This window comes from Ambystoma mexicanum, chromosome 6q (assembly GCF_040938575.1).
Source record: "Ambystoma mexicanum isolate Mex_15411 chromosome 6q, UKY_AmexF1_1, whole genome shotgun sequence".
NCBI lineage: Eukaryota > Metazoa > Chordata > Amphibia > Caudata > Ambystomatidae > Ambystoma > Ambystoma mexicanum.
Genome location: NC_090937.1, coordinates 1284126631 through 1284141790, shown reverse-complemented (window position 1 = coordinate 1284141790; position 15160 = coordinate 1284126631).

Here is a 15160-nt window from a genome sequence, read left to right as displayed (position 1 = left end):
CGCAAAATCTCAACGCTTTGGTTCCTGCCTTTGGCACTAGCACAACTGTACTAGCCCATGAACTGGCAGATAGCTCAATAAACCCAGGCTGAAGCATCTTGTTGACCCCTTCCTTTATATTAGTTCTGACATGATCAGACATTCTTTAGCCCCTGCTTTTGACAGGGACACTGTCTCCAGTGAGGATATCATTCTGGCCCCAAGGGGTCAAGCCTGGTGTCAGAGAGAACACAGATGCAAACTGATTTAACAGGGCTTTACACTCATGTTGATTCTGCAGAGTCAGATCCGAAGAGAGGTTCACTCATTCTGTTGTCTCATCTGAAGTGTGTCCCTTGAGGAGATCATGGAGAGGCTCACACTCCACCTCCACTTGATCAGTGGCTAGAAGCAAGTTCCCAGTTCTGGTCCAGAGACATAGGCCTTCAGACGGTTAGTGTGAAAGACCCTGGGGGCTTCCTTGGGGCTGCCCAAGTCCACTAAATAATTGACCTCTCCAATTTTGACTACAACTTTGAAGGTCCACTCTATTTGTCCCATAAGGCTCTCTGCCTTGTAGGAACCATAACTAGAACTAGCCGATCTGGAGTAACCTCTACCATGTTAGCGTTCTGGTCATGCCAATGCTTGACCAGGGCTTGACCAGCCGTCAAGTTTTCTGCAGCGTCAGTCATCAGTAGTACCATCCTCTTCCTGAGGCCTAGCACATAGTCATTTACACGGACTGGCTTTAAGGTTGGAGCACACACCAATCCTTCTTTGATCAGGGCCAAAGGGCCTCTGACAAGATAACCATAGAGAAGCTCAAAAAGGCTGTACCACTCACCTGATATCCACAGGGATGAAACTCAGCCTGCTCGGACCAACCACGATCTCGAACCCTTCCCCGGAATCCGTTCAACTGAGGACTGGGTCTGAAATACAGGATTTCTAGATTTTAGCTTTATAGTCTCAAGTTGTTTGCCCCCACTTCCCTTGAGGACCAATCCTTCCCCTATGTCCTCTCCTCACCTTGTTTTTTTGTGTAGTGTGCTCTCCGTACTGCTCTTCGGTGCAGGGGTGCGTCGGTTGATGTGGGCGCTGCGTGAACTAGTTGCTCCACTGGTGTGGCCCCAATGAGTCTGGGCTCATTGTAACTCCAGCCCGATAAGGTAGGTTTGTTGGTTCTTGGAGAAATTGTCCTTTTCTTGTCTCTTGAACCCTTAATTATGTCTCCCCTTTCTCCCTTAGGTGTTGGAAGGTGGTCGGAATGGTGTTGTGCTGCTTAAGGAAGCTGAGTGCTGAACGGTGAGTGAAAGCACGATGTGCGGCGCTGTTCGCTTCTTCTTATGCTAACCTATGTCTCTCTTTGTCCTTTGTAGACCGCTGCAATGTCCCAGTACAGCTGCCAGTTGAGAGAATAAGATGTGGTGACTAGCGCGTGAAGTGCGGTGCCTTATTATCCTTTATGTGCTAACCTGTGTTGTCTTTTCCCTTTGTAGGTCGATGGCGTGCTCCGGTGCTGAAGTTACCAAGAGTGACTCGAGTTCAAGTAAGCATTTGACTCTTCTTGTATTTTTAGGGAATTGTGATACGAGAATGCTTACTAAAGTCTTTTCACTTGTTCCTTTTCTTCTCAGGATGAGGCGTTCCAGGATGAAGATGACACCGCCGAAATGCTGTCCGCAGGACCGGAGGAATGTTGGATGGAAGCAGGATTCTCCTCGGTAAGTATGATATTAATGCTGTTTTTGTTCTTGCAGGTGCGCGGGATGCGGAGGAAAGGCGAAGGCCTACAGGAGACCGATCCGAAGACGGTGAGTGTCACGCTGCAGGTGCAGAGTAACGCAAATCGTGTTTCTCTGTCTGGGCGTGGTTTATATAGCCTCCAGGTATCCCAGGCAGCCCTAGGTCGGGCCACACCCAAAAAACCTAGACCGCATGACTCAGTTCATGGAACTGAGTTATGTGGGGGCATCCATATTGCCCCAGATGCAATGCCAAGTCCAGTTCCAAGTCTGTCTTCTGCATCATGTATGAGCCTGGTGCCACAGGTGCCAGATCTGGCTCCAAGTGAGTCTCCGAGGAGATTGGGAGGCTCTCAAGGTCCATGTGGAGAATCGTGGCCTGGCTCAGGTGTTTTGCCTAAGGGGTCTAGGGACAGGGATCATGACAGCACTCCCCCCTAAGGCCCCTCTCATGGTGATTCTCCTGTCTGGTCCTGGTTTGGTTGGGTGGTTTTGATGGAATCTTTTGAGCAAATGAGGTGCATGGATATACTCGCAAGGTTCCCATGTTCTGTCTTGCGGGCACATACCCTTTCCAGTCCACTAGATAGTATAGTTTGTATCTGACATACTTTGTGTCGAGAATGTCCTTGACCTCAAATTCTGGCTCGCCATTGATCACTACTGGTTTCGGTGATGTTGTAACACGGGTTCCGGGTTCAACAGGTTTCAGGAGAGATACGTGGAACACAGGATGAATTTGCATGTTGGGTGGTGAGGCTAGTTTGACTGCTACTGGATTTATCACAGAGGTGATGGTAAAAGGACCTAGGTATCGTGGATGGATCGTCCGGGTTCCTCTTATGGGCACATGTTTAGATTCTAACCAGACTTCGTCTCCATCCTGATAATTGGGGGCCTTTGCTCGGCGCTGGTCAGCAAATTTCTTTTGACGGTTCTTTGCGTGGAGTAAATGTTCGACTGCCCTTTTAAAGGTTTGAGAAATGGTTGCGTGCAAGGTTTTAATTGCTGGCATTTCCTGGGTACTAGGGGCATCTAGTTCAGAAGTGTGTGGATGCCTGCCATATATGGTATAAAAGGGAGTCTGGCCAGTACTGGTGTGTAGAGAATTATTGTAGGCATATTCGGCTATCTATAAAAGGTCCGTCCAACTTCCTTCTATTTGGTGTAGCATACAGTGTAGGTACTGTTTGAGCGTTTGGTTAGTTCTCTCCGTTTGATCATCTGTTTGGGGATGGTGACTGGTGGGTAATCAGTTGTGAATTTGGGACATAGAACAACACTTCCTCCAGAAGTTGGACACAAATTGATTACCTCGATCTGAGACCAGTACCAAAGGAAACCCATGGGGCCGTACGATGCGTTCGAGAAACACTTTTGCCAAAGTGGATGCTTTTGGGAGACCTTTAAGAGGAATGAAGTGTGCCATTTTTGAAAATAGATCCACACCCACTAGAATGGTGTTAAATCCTTGACTGGGTGGTAAATTGGTAATAAAAATCGAGGGATAGCGTATGCCAGGGCGCTGGTGGAATTTCCAATGGTTGAAAGAGTCCAGCTGGCTTTTGCTCTGATGATTTATTTAGTGCACACACACCACAGGATAGGATCAATTGGACAATGTCCTTACACCACGTGGGCCACCAGTAACTTCGTTTTACCTTGGCTAAAATCTTCACAATTCCAGGATGGCCCTTGATTAAGGAGTCATGATAACCGGACATTACTTGTTCTTGTAGTTCTTTATTCGGCAGGAATAAACGGTTCTTGAAATAGGGTAGTTGGTTTTTAATTGTGTGATCTTCTCCTTGTGTACTCCACTCTTCTAATTGGTCGGGACCCATCAAGCTTCGGACTTCTTCATGTAGCTCACTTTGAGTTGTTCTGGAGGAGAGGAATTCGCTGACGGGCCCATTGGTCAGCACTCACCCTCTAGAACTTGTAAGACAAGATAGCTGCACCATGTGAGGACAGGGGATGCAGGATTCACTTACTCAATAGGTTGGCAAAGGGAAGTCTGTTTAATGACAAGCACATCAAACAGAGAAACAAACGGGAATCAGCTGTAGTGCGATCACCTGTCTCGAACTTCAGTTGGACAGTACTTCTTATAGGCAAAAATCGTCATTACTGACGTCTAACTTTACAAAAATCACAATGCAATATAATTGGTTAGGAAAGGTAATTTAAGTATAGGTGTTTTATCTGTATATGATAGTAGGGCACGCGGATTGGATAACTCTTATCGGGTGGGCGTCTACGCCCATCCCTCTACATCACGAATGATAGACGTCACTACAACTACGACGTCCGATCGGTTACAATATCTATAGGACTGCAGATAACTTGGTCCATTGTGATTGGGCAGGTTACACCCCTAGACATACATTTCCACTTTTAATTAGCAGCATGCAGAATGGACACCCCTGTGCCTTGTGTCCCAAGTTTCACCCTGTCTCCCTTCCATCAATCAGTGTTTTACGGTGACGTGTCAATTAGTTGGCTAAGGATGGCCTCGAAACTGTAGTCTCTTATCGGAAAGGTTATGGCATCCTCAGGTCCTGGATGACATCAGGCGATGGTACTTCTTCGCACCTGGCTGGTCACGTGTTTGTTCACCATGAATCTTCTTCAGTTTCCAGCTTTTAGTGCATTTAATTCTGTGTCAGCCTAGCCACCTGCATGGGCCCCCCTTATCTTGACGCTCATGAGGCAGGCGGGTATGCTCTGAAGTTGGAGTCTTGTGAGCTGACGCTCTCCTCCCCTTCTCTGGTTGACCTTGATTTCCAAGGCATGAGCCGCTCTTTTTGAGTTTCGATGCCGCTCCTTTTCTTGCCTTTGGCTGGGTTTCGAAACTTGGCCTGCCAGGCCCCTGGCCGCCTGGGTACCTTTCTGCTTTTACAAAATGGAGTCGCACTTGTATAATGTGCATTATTTAGGTAGACATATGGTTGGCGCTTGCCGCTCTATCTTCTACTAAGCATTGAAAGCAATATCGATTTCTTAGCATCTTGTGTTTCAAGCCTATTTACACACGCTTAACAGGATGGTTGCTTCCATCTTGTCTTGTAGCACTGTTTCCTCACGTTGTAACATTTTCTCCTCTCTGTGCCCATTCCATTTGATTTCGTAGTTACTCGCACTGGCGTCTTATCTCCCATAGCTGCTCTTGTTCATTCTCGGATCTGTTCAGGCCCTTGTGTCATTTCCACTGGCCTTCCATTAAGGCTCTTGGGGTCTCTTCGTGGACCGTGTGTAGGTACTCCTTATTCCGTATCAGCGGCTGGTATGGCTGTCTGATAGGGTATCGTGCTGCCGAGGGTTGTCTGGTTGTGGGTGTTTCAACCGGTATGGATCTTCTGATGTATACTGGGCAGAGTCCCAGTGCAGCTCTTTATAGGTTCATTTGCTCCTCATACATCACATACCTTGGCGAGTACGCTCCCGGTACCTCGAAATGAGGGGAGGCCATGTCTGGGACCTCCTCTACACTCCCCCCTCTGGTCGGTTCATCGACCACTTTTGCAATCTCCTTTGCATTCATTTCTTTTGCTTCTTCAGTGTCATGCTCATCGTCCTCTGCGTTGGGACATGATGGTGTGAATGTGTGAGCCTTTGGAGTCCATATTTTTATCACTCCCTTCAAACTCCCTGCTGTCTTCACATGTTCATCTTTGTTCCATGTCATTAGCTGACATTGTCCATTTGGGCTGCAGTAGATCCAGTTTCCTTCATACCTTCTTCGTTTATTAGGGTATGTGAACTTTGTTCCCTCTGGTGCAAATTTGCTGGCTTTCTCAAAGTCTCTTATTTCTTCATCAGTCAGGTCTCTGAGCTTCCATCCTGGTTCGACATCAATCATTATTTTCATCCCTATGGCTTCCTTTGCAGTTTTCTGGCACTGTGTAATGATTATCTTGATAACACAGAATCCTAGCAATACCATTGCTAGTAGAGCTCCCAGAAACTTGAATATATCTGCCATCCATTGTGGGACCCACGAGAATAGGTCTCCAAACCAGCTGTCATCGTCTACTTCGTCACTTTCATTGATCATCTTGTTTTTCAGGCTTGTCGGCATGCTTATTGCCTCTTTTAGGGTTCCGTTTTCTTCATCGTGTGATGGGACTAAAGTGCAACACGATTCTCCGATTTTTGAACAAACACCTCCATCCATTGCAGTGATCAGGTCAAGCACATATCTGTTTTGGAGGGTCATCAGTCTGATTGCTCTCAGCTCTTCTTTGATCGCGTTGAATCCTTTTATAGTGGTATTGATGGTCTGCAATAACTCCCATCTGGTTATCTGCAACCATTTAGTATTCACTCCAACTTGGATGTGGGGCAGGAGTAGTGCGGTGAATACTGTTGAGGTGAGGCTGAACAGCCTGTGTTCGTACGGGATTGCATGGAATGCCTCTTCTGATTTGGGAGAAAAGTAATTTTCCCTCTTCTTCCTGGATACCAGTTCCACAGATCTTCTTCTTCTTAGATGAGCATCTGCTTTCGGGAAACTGTCCAACTTTAGGTCATTCTTAGGGATCACTAATGCGGGAACATGGACGTTCACTAGTGTGCATATGCCTCCCCAGTTTTTCGGCAGCCTTATGTATGCCTTGGATCCACACGCCCAGTAATGGTCCATAATAACTGTGGTTCCTTGTGTCATTCCCGGAGCTTCAAAGATTCATCCACAGTTTCGATTCTCTCCCATCTTCCTTGTGCCATTGTTTCTGAAGCATAGTTTCGGGCTCTCCAGTGGCACTATCTGTAGGGGTGCCCCTCTATCTTTGACCCATGTTAGCAACTTCACTAGCTTTGGCCACAGAGGTTTGCATAACCTCTGCGAATTCTCTATTGCTTCCTTGCAGGCTCCAGGGACCATCCATGCTTGGCAGATTACTACTCCGTCTTCCCATCCATCTGGGGAGACCACTGACCCCCAGATCTGCATTTGGCCTCTGTTCTTCCAGATTTGAGCCTCCTCTGCAGTTTTTCCTTGAATGTTCATTCTTGGGTTTATTTCCCATTTCATCCCTGATCCTTTGATGCCAGGGTTCTCGTACCTGATCACATGATTTCTGGTGTGCGCTCGGTTTCTTGCTTTAATGTCCTGGACATAGCCATCTTCATCCGGGTAATCCTTTTCGTTGGCCCATATCAACGAGGCGTCTCTTCCCATAAATTGTCCTCTGGTGTTGCACATTGCTACATGCGACATACAGTGTGCTGTAAGGACATCAATTTCTACAGCCACGAAGATCTTGGATTTTCCCATGCTGTATGGTAGGAGTGCACAGATGAAGCATTCTCCTTCTGACTGCCTTCATCCTACTTCCTTCATGTGTTGGTACCATACGTTGTTTCCGAGATGGGCTGTGCTGTCCAGGTAATCATTAAGTTCATTGTTATATTCATGAGGGCTTCTCTTGATTCTCAGCGTTCTTCTGTAGTTTGCTATGACTACGTCTCTGAATGCATCTGTGTTGCTTTTCCACTTCGGGTATCTCGATGGAGCAGGCTGCCTCGACTGCATCGCTGTGGTAGGAGGAGGATTTGTGCTTCCTTTCCTTCCCTTTTGCAGTCTTCCATAAACTTCCATAAACTTCCCGTATCCACCATTGGTTCACCAACCTCCCAACTTGTGGCTGCGTTGTAGGCCTGCGGCTTGTTCCTTGCGTTGGAGCAGGTGTGCTTGCAGTTATAGTTTCTATAGTTCTGTTTTTCAGCTCCTCATGTAGTTTCTTTGCTTGGACTATGACTCTGTGAGTTCTTTTGTGGCCACTTCTGTTCTTTTGAGGGATTTAGCTATTTCCTCCGTCTTTGGTAATTCACTTGGCTTTTCTTGGTTATCCCCACTATTCTCTGGAATTGAATGTTCGGCAGGCAGTCTCTCCTTCTCTGCTGCCTTCGTTGGAGGCCTTGTAGCCATTGACACTTGCCATTGTCTGTGTGCATCCTGTGTGTGGGTGCGTGCAGTGGTCAGTGCAATGTTTTCATTCATTCCGTGCTGACCCTGTCTCCTGCTTTTTTCCCCATTCATTACCTCAAGTGTATATGTATCACTGCTAATTACATTCAATTTTAAATCATTTGCTTCATCATTAGCTTTTCTTGGAACTGGAATCACTATGTAGGATCTGGGTGCTTTTGTGGGATTCGTATGTTCATTATCTGGTAGGTGCACTGAAATTGGGGTGCTTCGTGCACCAATGGAGAAAGCAGTTCTGATAGTCAATGACAGAAAGACAATGATGATCACCAAGCATATACACATGATAGATTTGTAAGACATCTGGCAGCATTTTCTCCCAGGAAAGCGGGGGCGCCCCTCTGTTGGGGGTAAAACCAAGTTACTGTTCTGAGCCCCCATTTTGAATGAGTTCATAGTCAGTTATTTATTCCTTCTTTTGCTCTGGTCTCGTATTTCGAGAGTTTGTTACTATTGGAGGAATGAGTGCTTCTCCAATGTCCCCCCTCATGTGAGTGACGACGGTAGTCTCTGGGTCCTCAGTACAGTTCCTGTGCTAGACTAAGGAAAAGGGTTAGGCTAGCAGTTCTGATACATCACATTTATTTATGCGTATCTAAAGTAGGTGAGGTCCCAGTGGATGCCTCGAAGTTGCCTTGGTCCTGAGGACATGCTGGTTACAGTTCAATGTGAAAGAAGAACTGAAAGGACTGCTACAAATTACACAAAAATGGAATGCTGAAAAAATAAAAATAAAAATAGAAGTGAACGTGTGGCAAAAATAGGAAAAAATGAGCTAATCGTACCAAAATAAAGTTGTAAAAATAGGAACAAGAATAAAATTAAAATAAAAATATGGAAAAATTGAAAATGAGTCAAAATGGCAAAAATAAGATGTACCAACAGGAACAAAAATAAAAGCAGAAGTCAATATATGAAAAAATAGAAAAAATGAGAAGGATGCAGAAAAGGAAAAATACGATGGTGAAGTTCTTGTGTCTGCTCTTTTACTTCGGTCTCTCAGTGACAAGTTGAGGAACAGTGTCTCTTTTCTCTATCTGCTCCACGGTGAAACAATGACGAGATAGTTCTATTTTGGATTTTTCCTTCTAAGGCTCTCCTCAGCAGTGGATGTCCATAATTGCTTCTTAGTTGCGCTATGATAGCCCTCAGGAGCCTGTTTAATTGCGTGTTTTTTGCTGGATGTTTGAGGAATGCGGCTATGTCAACATTGCTGGGTCTACCCACTAGTTCTGGAAAATGTTCAATGAGGTAGAAGAAAACACGATATGCATATTGGCTGTCTTCTGGTGTTAATGACATTGGGCCTCATTCCGACCCTGGCGTTAACCAAGGCGCTATTAGCGCCTTGGTTGACGCCGTTATCTTTCCGACTCCGCCATGGTGAATGGCGGAATTTCCGCCCCATTCCAAGGTTGGCGGGGTCGTTAATTCCCCATTCACCAAGGGCCCTTCCCCATTCCCATTTTTGCCCCATAGGGCTCAATGGGAATGGGGAAGGCGCTAATTACGGCACCGTAAATTACGGTGCCGTAATTAGCTCCTAGGTCCCTTTGCGGGTTGGTTTTTTAACGCCTGCAAAAAACAGGCGTTAAGTACCAACCCACAAAGGGAACTCGGAATAGGGCGGTAAGGGTTTAACGGCATCGTCTCGTTAACGGTGATCGTTAACCCTTACCGCCCTACTCGGAATGACCCCCACTTGCTCTGATTATCTAGCCTCTAGATCACAGGCCTTTCTTGCAGCGTGAACAGTCTTTGTCTCCTCGATCTGTCCCTCGGCTAAAGGTCTCACTGGAATCTCCTTAGGAATTCTCGCTGGAAGTTGGACAGTTCCACTTGGAGTATTATGCTATGGAGAAGTGTGCCCAGGTGTGGGGCGTTGGTCGGATCTCTATGGAAGGTGATGACGTCAACATCTGCAGGCCTTCCTACCATTTCAGGATAGTCTGTGACTAGTCTGAGCATGACATTGTGGACTAGCTGGGTATCTGCGGGAGTCAGGGACATCTGCCTTGTTTGCTGGGTCCTGATCACAATCTTTTCTTTTGACGTGAGCAGTTTTTACACTTTCCTACTGCAACCACGTAATTTAATTTGTACCACACTTGGTTTAGGAATTCGTTGTTTCTTGGATCTCTGATGAAGGTTAGGGTATCTGTGGTTCTCCCGACGAGCCTTGGCATTCCTCTATGATGAGGAAAAATAGGGTATATGTAAGTTCATCAATGATCACTTGTGGTGGAAGCATCTGTACCCTTATCACCGTACTCTGATAGTACAATGAAGGCTTCCGTGATGACAGTCAGTAGTTGCCAGATTATTTTCTTGTTGGCTGGATCTTGGATAAAGTCTGTGACACTGGCTCCTCTCCCTTTGAGTGATGAGTATGCTGGCACCACGAGTTGGAAATAGGTTAGCACATCCCACTTGAGACTTCTGCCGGAAAGTACCATAAGTTCTGTGAACAAAGTCTCCACACTGATTGCTTCAGGATACTGTGTTACACTCTCAGGCAATGTCTTATTTGCAGTCTATCAGAGTCTTGATTCTTTGTACTAATTGAGTATGTCGTGCTTTCGAACACTCATTTTAGCAATGTTGTTGTGGCTTAGGATGTGCTTCTCTTTACCCTGCAACTGGGAAGTACAGAGTGTTCGTTAAGTCTTTATTTCCCCTTGCTTGGGGAACCTGTCCCGTTCTATGCCACACCTTGCATTCGGGTTCTTTGTCTTGGTTTTCTGCTCATGTGTCCTTCTTCTTCACCATGGATCTTGTATGCACGTGCTGATGTTCTTCCCCGTTGTCCGTGGTCTCTTTGCAGTCGGATGCAGCAGGAGGGCTATCCCCTATGTAGGGCTTAATGTCATTTATGAAGATCCATGCCCTTCTGCCCTGGAGCTTGACGGCGGAGGGGGTGCAGTCCTCTACAATGAACGGGCCATTAAATTTTGGCTCGTCCCACCTTTTCCTGGTAAAGTTCTTCACCAAAATGCTGTCACCAGGGAAGACGAGGGGCGCATGTACACCTTGCTCGGTGTCTGCTTCAGCACTTCCTGATGTGTCTTGTGCTGCGCCACCCCCCTTCGCCGTCGCTGCAGCTGGTCTGAAATGACAGAGGCACTGGATGTCAAACAGTTTAGACACTTTTGCATCTCTGTTCCCAGAACCTCCCTAGTCGTCTGGGCATCACAACTCGCTCTATCTCTGGGTTAAGAGGGGTCCTCATCCTTCTGTCTGTAAATCTCGTGCGGCGTGAGGTGATGGTCGGAGCCTGGTTGGTTCAGAAGTGCATACAATGGCAATGGTAGACAGTGCAGCCATCCCTTCTTTAATGTGAGCTTCAACTTGGCTATCCTCTCCTTAAGCAAGCCATTGATCCATTCACATATCCCATTCCCCGCTGGATGATACGCTGATGAGAACTTGTGCTTTATACCAAGCAATGAACTAATCTGTTTGAACACTGAGTTTACAAAGTGGGCCCCATTATCTGATCTCATTACCTCGCACACCCCCCATCTAGGGAACACTTCTCTCACCAGGAATTTAGCAGCACAGGCAGCGTCGGGGTGTGTACAGGGACCTGCTTCTATCCATCTAGAGAATGGACACACCACCACAATTAAATACCTGTACCAATTGCACACTTGAATCATGTCGACGTAGTCAATATGTAAGTGCTGGAATGGTCCGTTTGGTCTGGGAATGATTCCTCTCACTACTTTTAATGTGTGCCCAGCGGTGAATTGCTGGCAGACAATGCAGTTCACCATGAAAAATGCAACATGCTCTGCCGAATTCGGTGTGAACCAGTCTTCTGTGAGCGTTGCAGCAAGATTTTCTTTTGTCATGTGGATGGGGTAGTGCAGTTGTTCTAGTGCTACCTTTAGGAGGACGACAGGAATTACTGGTTTACCAGTGCTGTCTTGTCTCCAGAGCCTGTCAGAGGGGTTTAAGGAACACCCTCGATGCTTCCATAAATTCTTCTCCTCCTGTGGTGCCTCCCCTTGGAGCTCCATTAGCTGAGCCTGCCCCATATTACTATAGGCTTCCGGTGTGGCACACGCTACCATCATTCGCTCATGGGTACGTGCCACCTCCACGTCCATGATTGTTTCATTCTTGGATGCCATGCGCTTGGCTTCCATGTCTGCTTCATGATTTCCACGAGACATGAAATCTGTCCTCTTGGTATGAGCGGCGCATTTCACGATCGCTATGCCCACTGGGAGCTGTAGTGCTTTTATCAGCCTGTCCAAAAAGGCTGCGTGTTGCACTGGCGTGCCGTCTGCTCGGAGGTAGCCCCTCCTTTTCCAGTGCGCTGGACCTGCATGCACTGTGGACGTCACATAGGCGGAGTCACTGTACACCGTTACTTCCTGCTCTGCATGATTCTCAATGGCGAGTATCAATGCCAATAGTTCTGCAGCCTGTGCCGAATAGTGAGATGGTATTCGTGCACTAACGTGTACTCAAAACTCCCCGTTCGCTAGGTGCATTACCACATCCACGCCTGTATACCTTTGTCCGTCTTCTTGGTCAATTGTCGAAGACCCGTCAATAAAGACGATCTCTCCACCTGCCAGGGCATTTTATTTTACCCTGGGGATTTCATCATAGAATTCCTCATAGTTCGCAGAGTCGTGTATAGGTTCTCCCTCTGTGGCTGGCTCGGCTATGAACGTAGCAGGGTTTACAGTCTTACATCGCACTATTTTGATAGATGGATTAGACATAATCACCTCATAGGCGGATGCTCTTTGAGATGTCAGTGTGCCCTTTGGCTTCTCTAATATGGCGAGCAGCGAGTGCTCAACATACAATGTCATGGAGCACCCCATCACAATGGATGACGCCTTCTCAATGGCCAATGCGGCAGCAGCAAGGTTTTGTTTGCATGGGAAGTGGCCCTTCATGACCGGGTCTAGACTCCCGCTGTAATATGCTAGGGGCTTGTACCCCAGCGAGGTTCGCTGTGTGAGCACTGCCGTCATAAAATTTCCATCGGTATGTGAGAACAAGTAGAATTCCTCTGTGTAATTAAGAATCCCAAGAACTGGGGCCTTACAAATTGCCCCCTTGAGTTCTGTAAACCCTTTCTCCATTGATTCATTCCATTCAATTTCTTCTTTTGTTGCCTGGGCCTTTTTAAGGGCCTGTAGCAAGGGCTTGGTATACAAGCTGTAGTCAAAGACCCATGCTCTGACATAACTGCACAGGCCTAATAAGCTTTGCATTTGTTTTATCGTGCGCGGCGTGGCCGTGTTCATGATAGCTTCACCCCTTTCTGGGGTTACCTTCTTCCCCTTATGTGAGATCAGTTGCCCTATGTACAACACCTCCTGTTGGTAGTACTGCCAATTATCCTTGTCTACTTTGTATCCCTTCTCAGCCAGTATAGTCAATAGCTGGATAGAGTCGCACCTGCATTGCTCTTCAGTGGTGCTGCAGATCAGAATGTCATCTACATACTGCAAAACAACATGGTCCACTGCAATATTGCTTAGGTCCATCTGCAGGACTCTGTTGAAAATGGATGTTAGACTCACAGTACCCCTGTGGCAACCTCGTACTTTTCAGGCGCATTTTCCTGAAAGTAAATGACGTCAGGTCTTGAGAGTCACGGTGCAACGGGATTGAGAAGAATGCATTTTTCAAATCGATCACCGTGAAATATTTTGCCTCAGTGGGTATGTTGCACAGAATTGTGGATGGATTAGGGACTAGAGGGAATTCGGCTTCAACTATATTGTGTAATGCTCGTAAATCTTGAATTAAACGCCAAGACCCTCCCTTTGATTTTTTGACAGGGTAAATCACAGTGTTGCAAGGTGTATCTGACGTCACTAGGATGCCCTTCTCCATCATGGCTGAAATTGTCTTCGCGATTCCTTCATCTGCCTTTCTGGACACGGGATAATGTCGCACTCGTGGTAAAATTGCTCCTGGTTTCAGTTTGTTTTTCACTTCACCCACCCCTTTCAGGAGACCTACATCATAGGGCCCTGTAGTCCATACTGCGGCAGGCACTTGGGTCATGTCGTCCTCAAAGTATTCTCGGCGTACCAGTGCCAACATCATTCTCTGTGGCACCTCTCGTTTGATCATTTTGACCCAAAATATGAGACTCACCTCCACCCTTGTCTCTTCTAGGTCAGGGTGTTCTTCGAACAGATCGTCATCAGTGACGTCAGTCACTCGATACCCTTCTTCAATGTCAATAATCGCACACCATGTCTGCCTTCATCGTCATATCCTTCAATCAATACCACTTTTCCTCGCACTGCGGCAGATTGTATTACCAAGGGAAATACTTGTCCCTCTTCTTCGTGCATGGGTATTCTTGGTCTGAATAGAAACTCATCAGGGTTTCTCATAGTTTTGTCTGCGAGGCCTGGCAATCCCGCCATGAGCACCCGCACGCCATATGCAAAGACTTCTGGTTCTAACGGTATAGCTCTCATAGCTATACGTCCTGAGTATGCTCTGATCATTTCACACACATTTGAATAATGCATTCCTGGGTTGGAGCACACTATACCATCCTAGGTAAACAAGATGGTCATGTTTAATTTAGTCATCAGGTCCCGACCCAGAATATTTACTGGGGTCTGGCGTGAATATAATAGAGGTACATTCATTTTGCGCTTTCCCACTGAGACTGGGAGTGCATCTGTAAAGGGAACTCTACTATGAGCGCCGGTGAAACTCTGTGTATCTATGGCCTTGCCGGACAAGGAAAATGTGCCTTCTCGAATGCACGAACGCGTTGCACCCATGTCAACTAGGAAGGAATATTCTTTACCCCCTATGGTGACATTCACCCTAGGTTCCCTATTAGGGTCTGGTGTCACTGATAGGATAGAACATCAGAGTCTCCCGTGAGCTGTCCTATTTTATATATAGGTTCGGTCCACTGTACACTTGTGGGTTTCCCCCATTTCCAGGGTTAATTCCCCTTCTGGGATTATTGCCCTGAGCCATCTGCGGCGGTGCCTGCTGCGGTTGTCCCTGCGGCAAGTTCCCCATGTTCGGTGGCTGAACCACTTGCTGTGCACTTTGCTGCAAGCCTGCCGCCTGCTGCTGCATGGTGTACTTTTGTGCACCGCCCTGTTGCAGGATGGCAGGTTGATTCGCCATGCCTTCTCCTATCCCTTGGTTATTTTGTCACATGCTATGACTTCGGAACATGCACGCCACGTGTCCAGTCATTCCACACAGCCAACATACGGGCGGAGGTCGGGCCATCTGTCCATCTGGCGTAGTTGGATTGCCCATCTGTGCATTCTGGAAGCCACCTTGAACATTCTGAAAACCTCCTTGGTTACCTCGAAACCCTCCCTGATTATTTTGCCAACCTCTTCCTCCAAAACCTCTTCCTCTTGGGTAAAATCCTGTGTTACCCTGATTATTCTGTGATGAGTTAGTCACGTGTTGT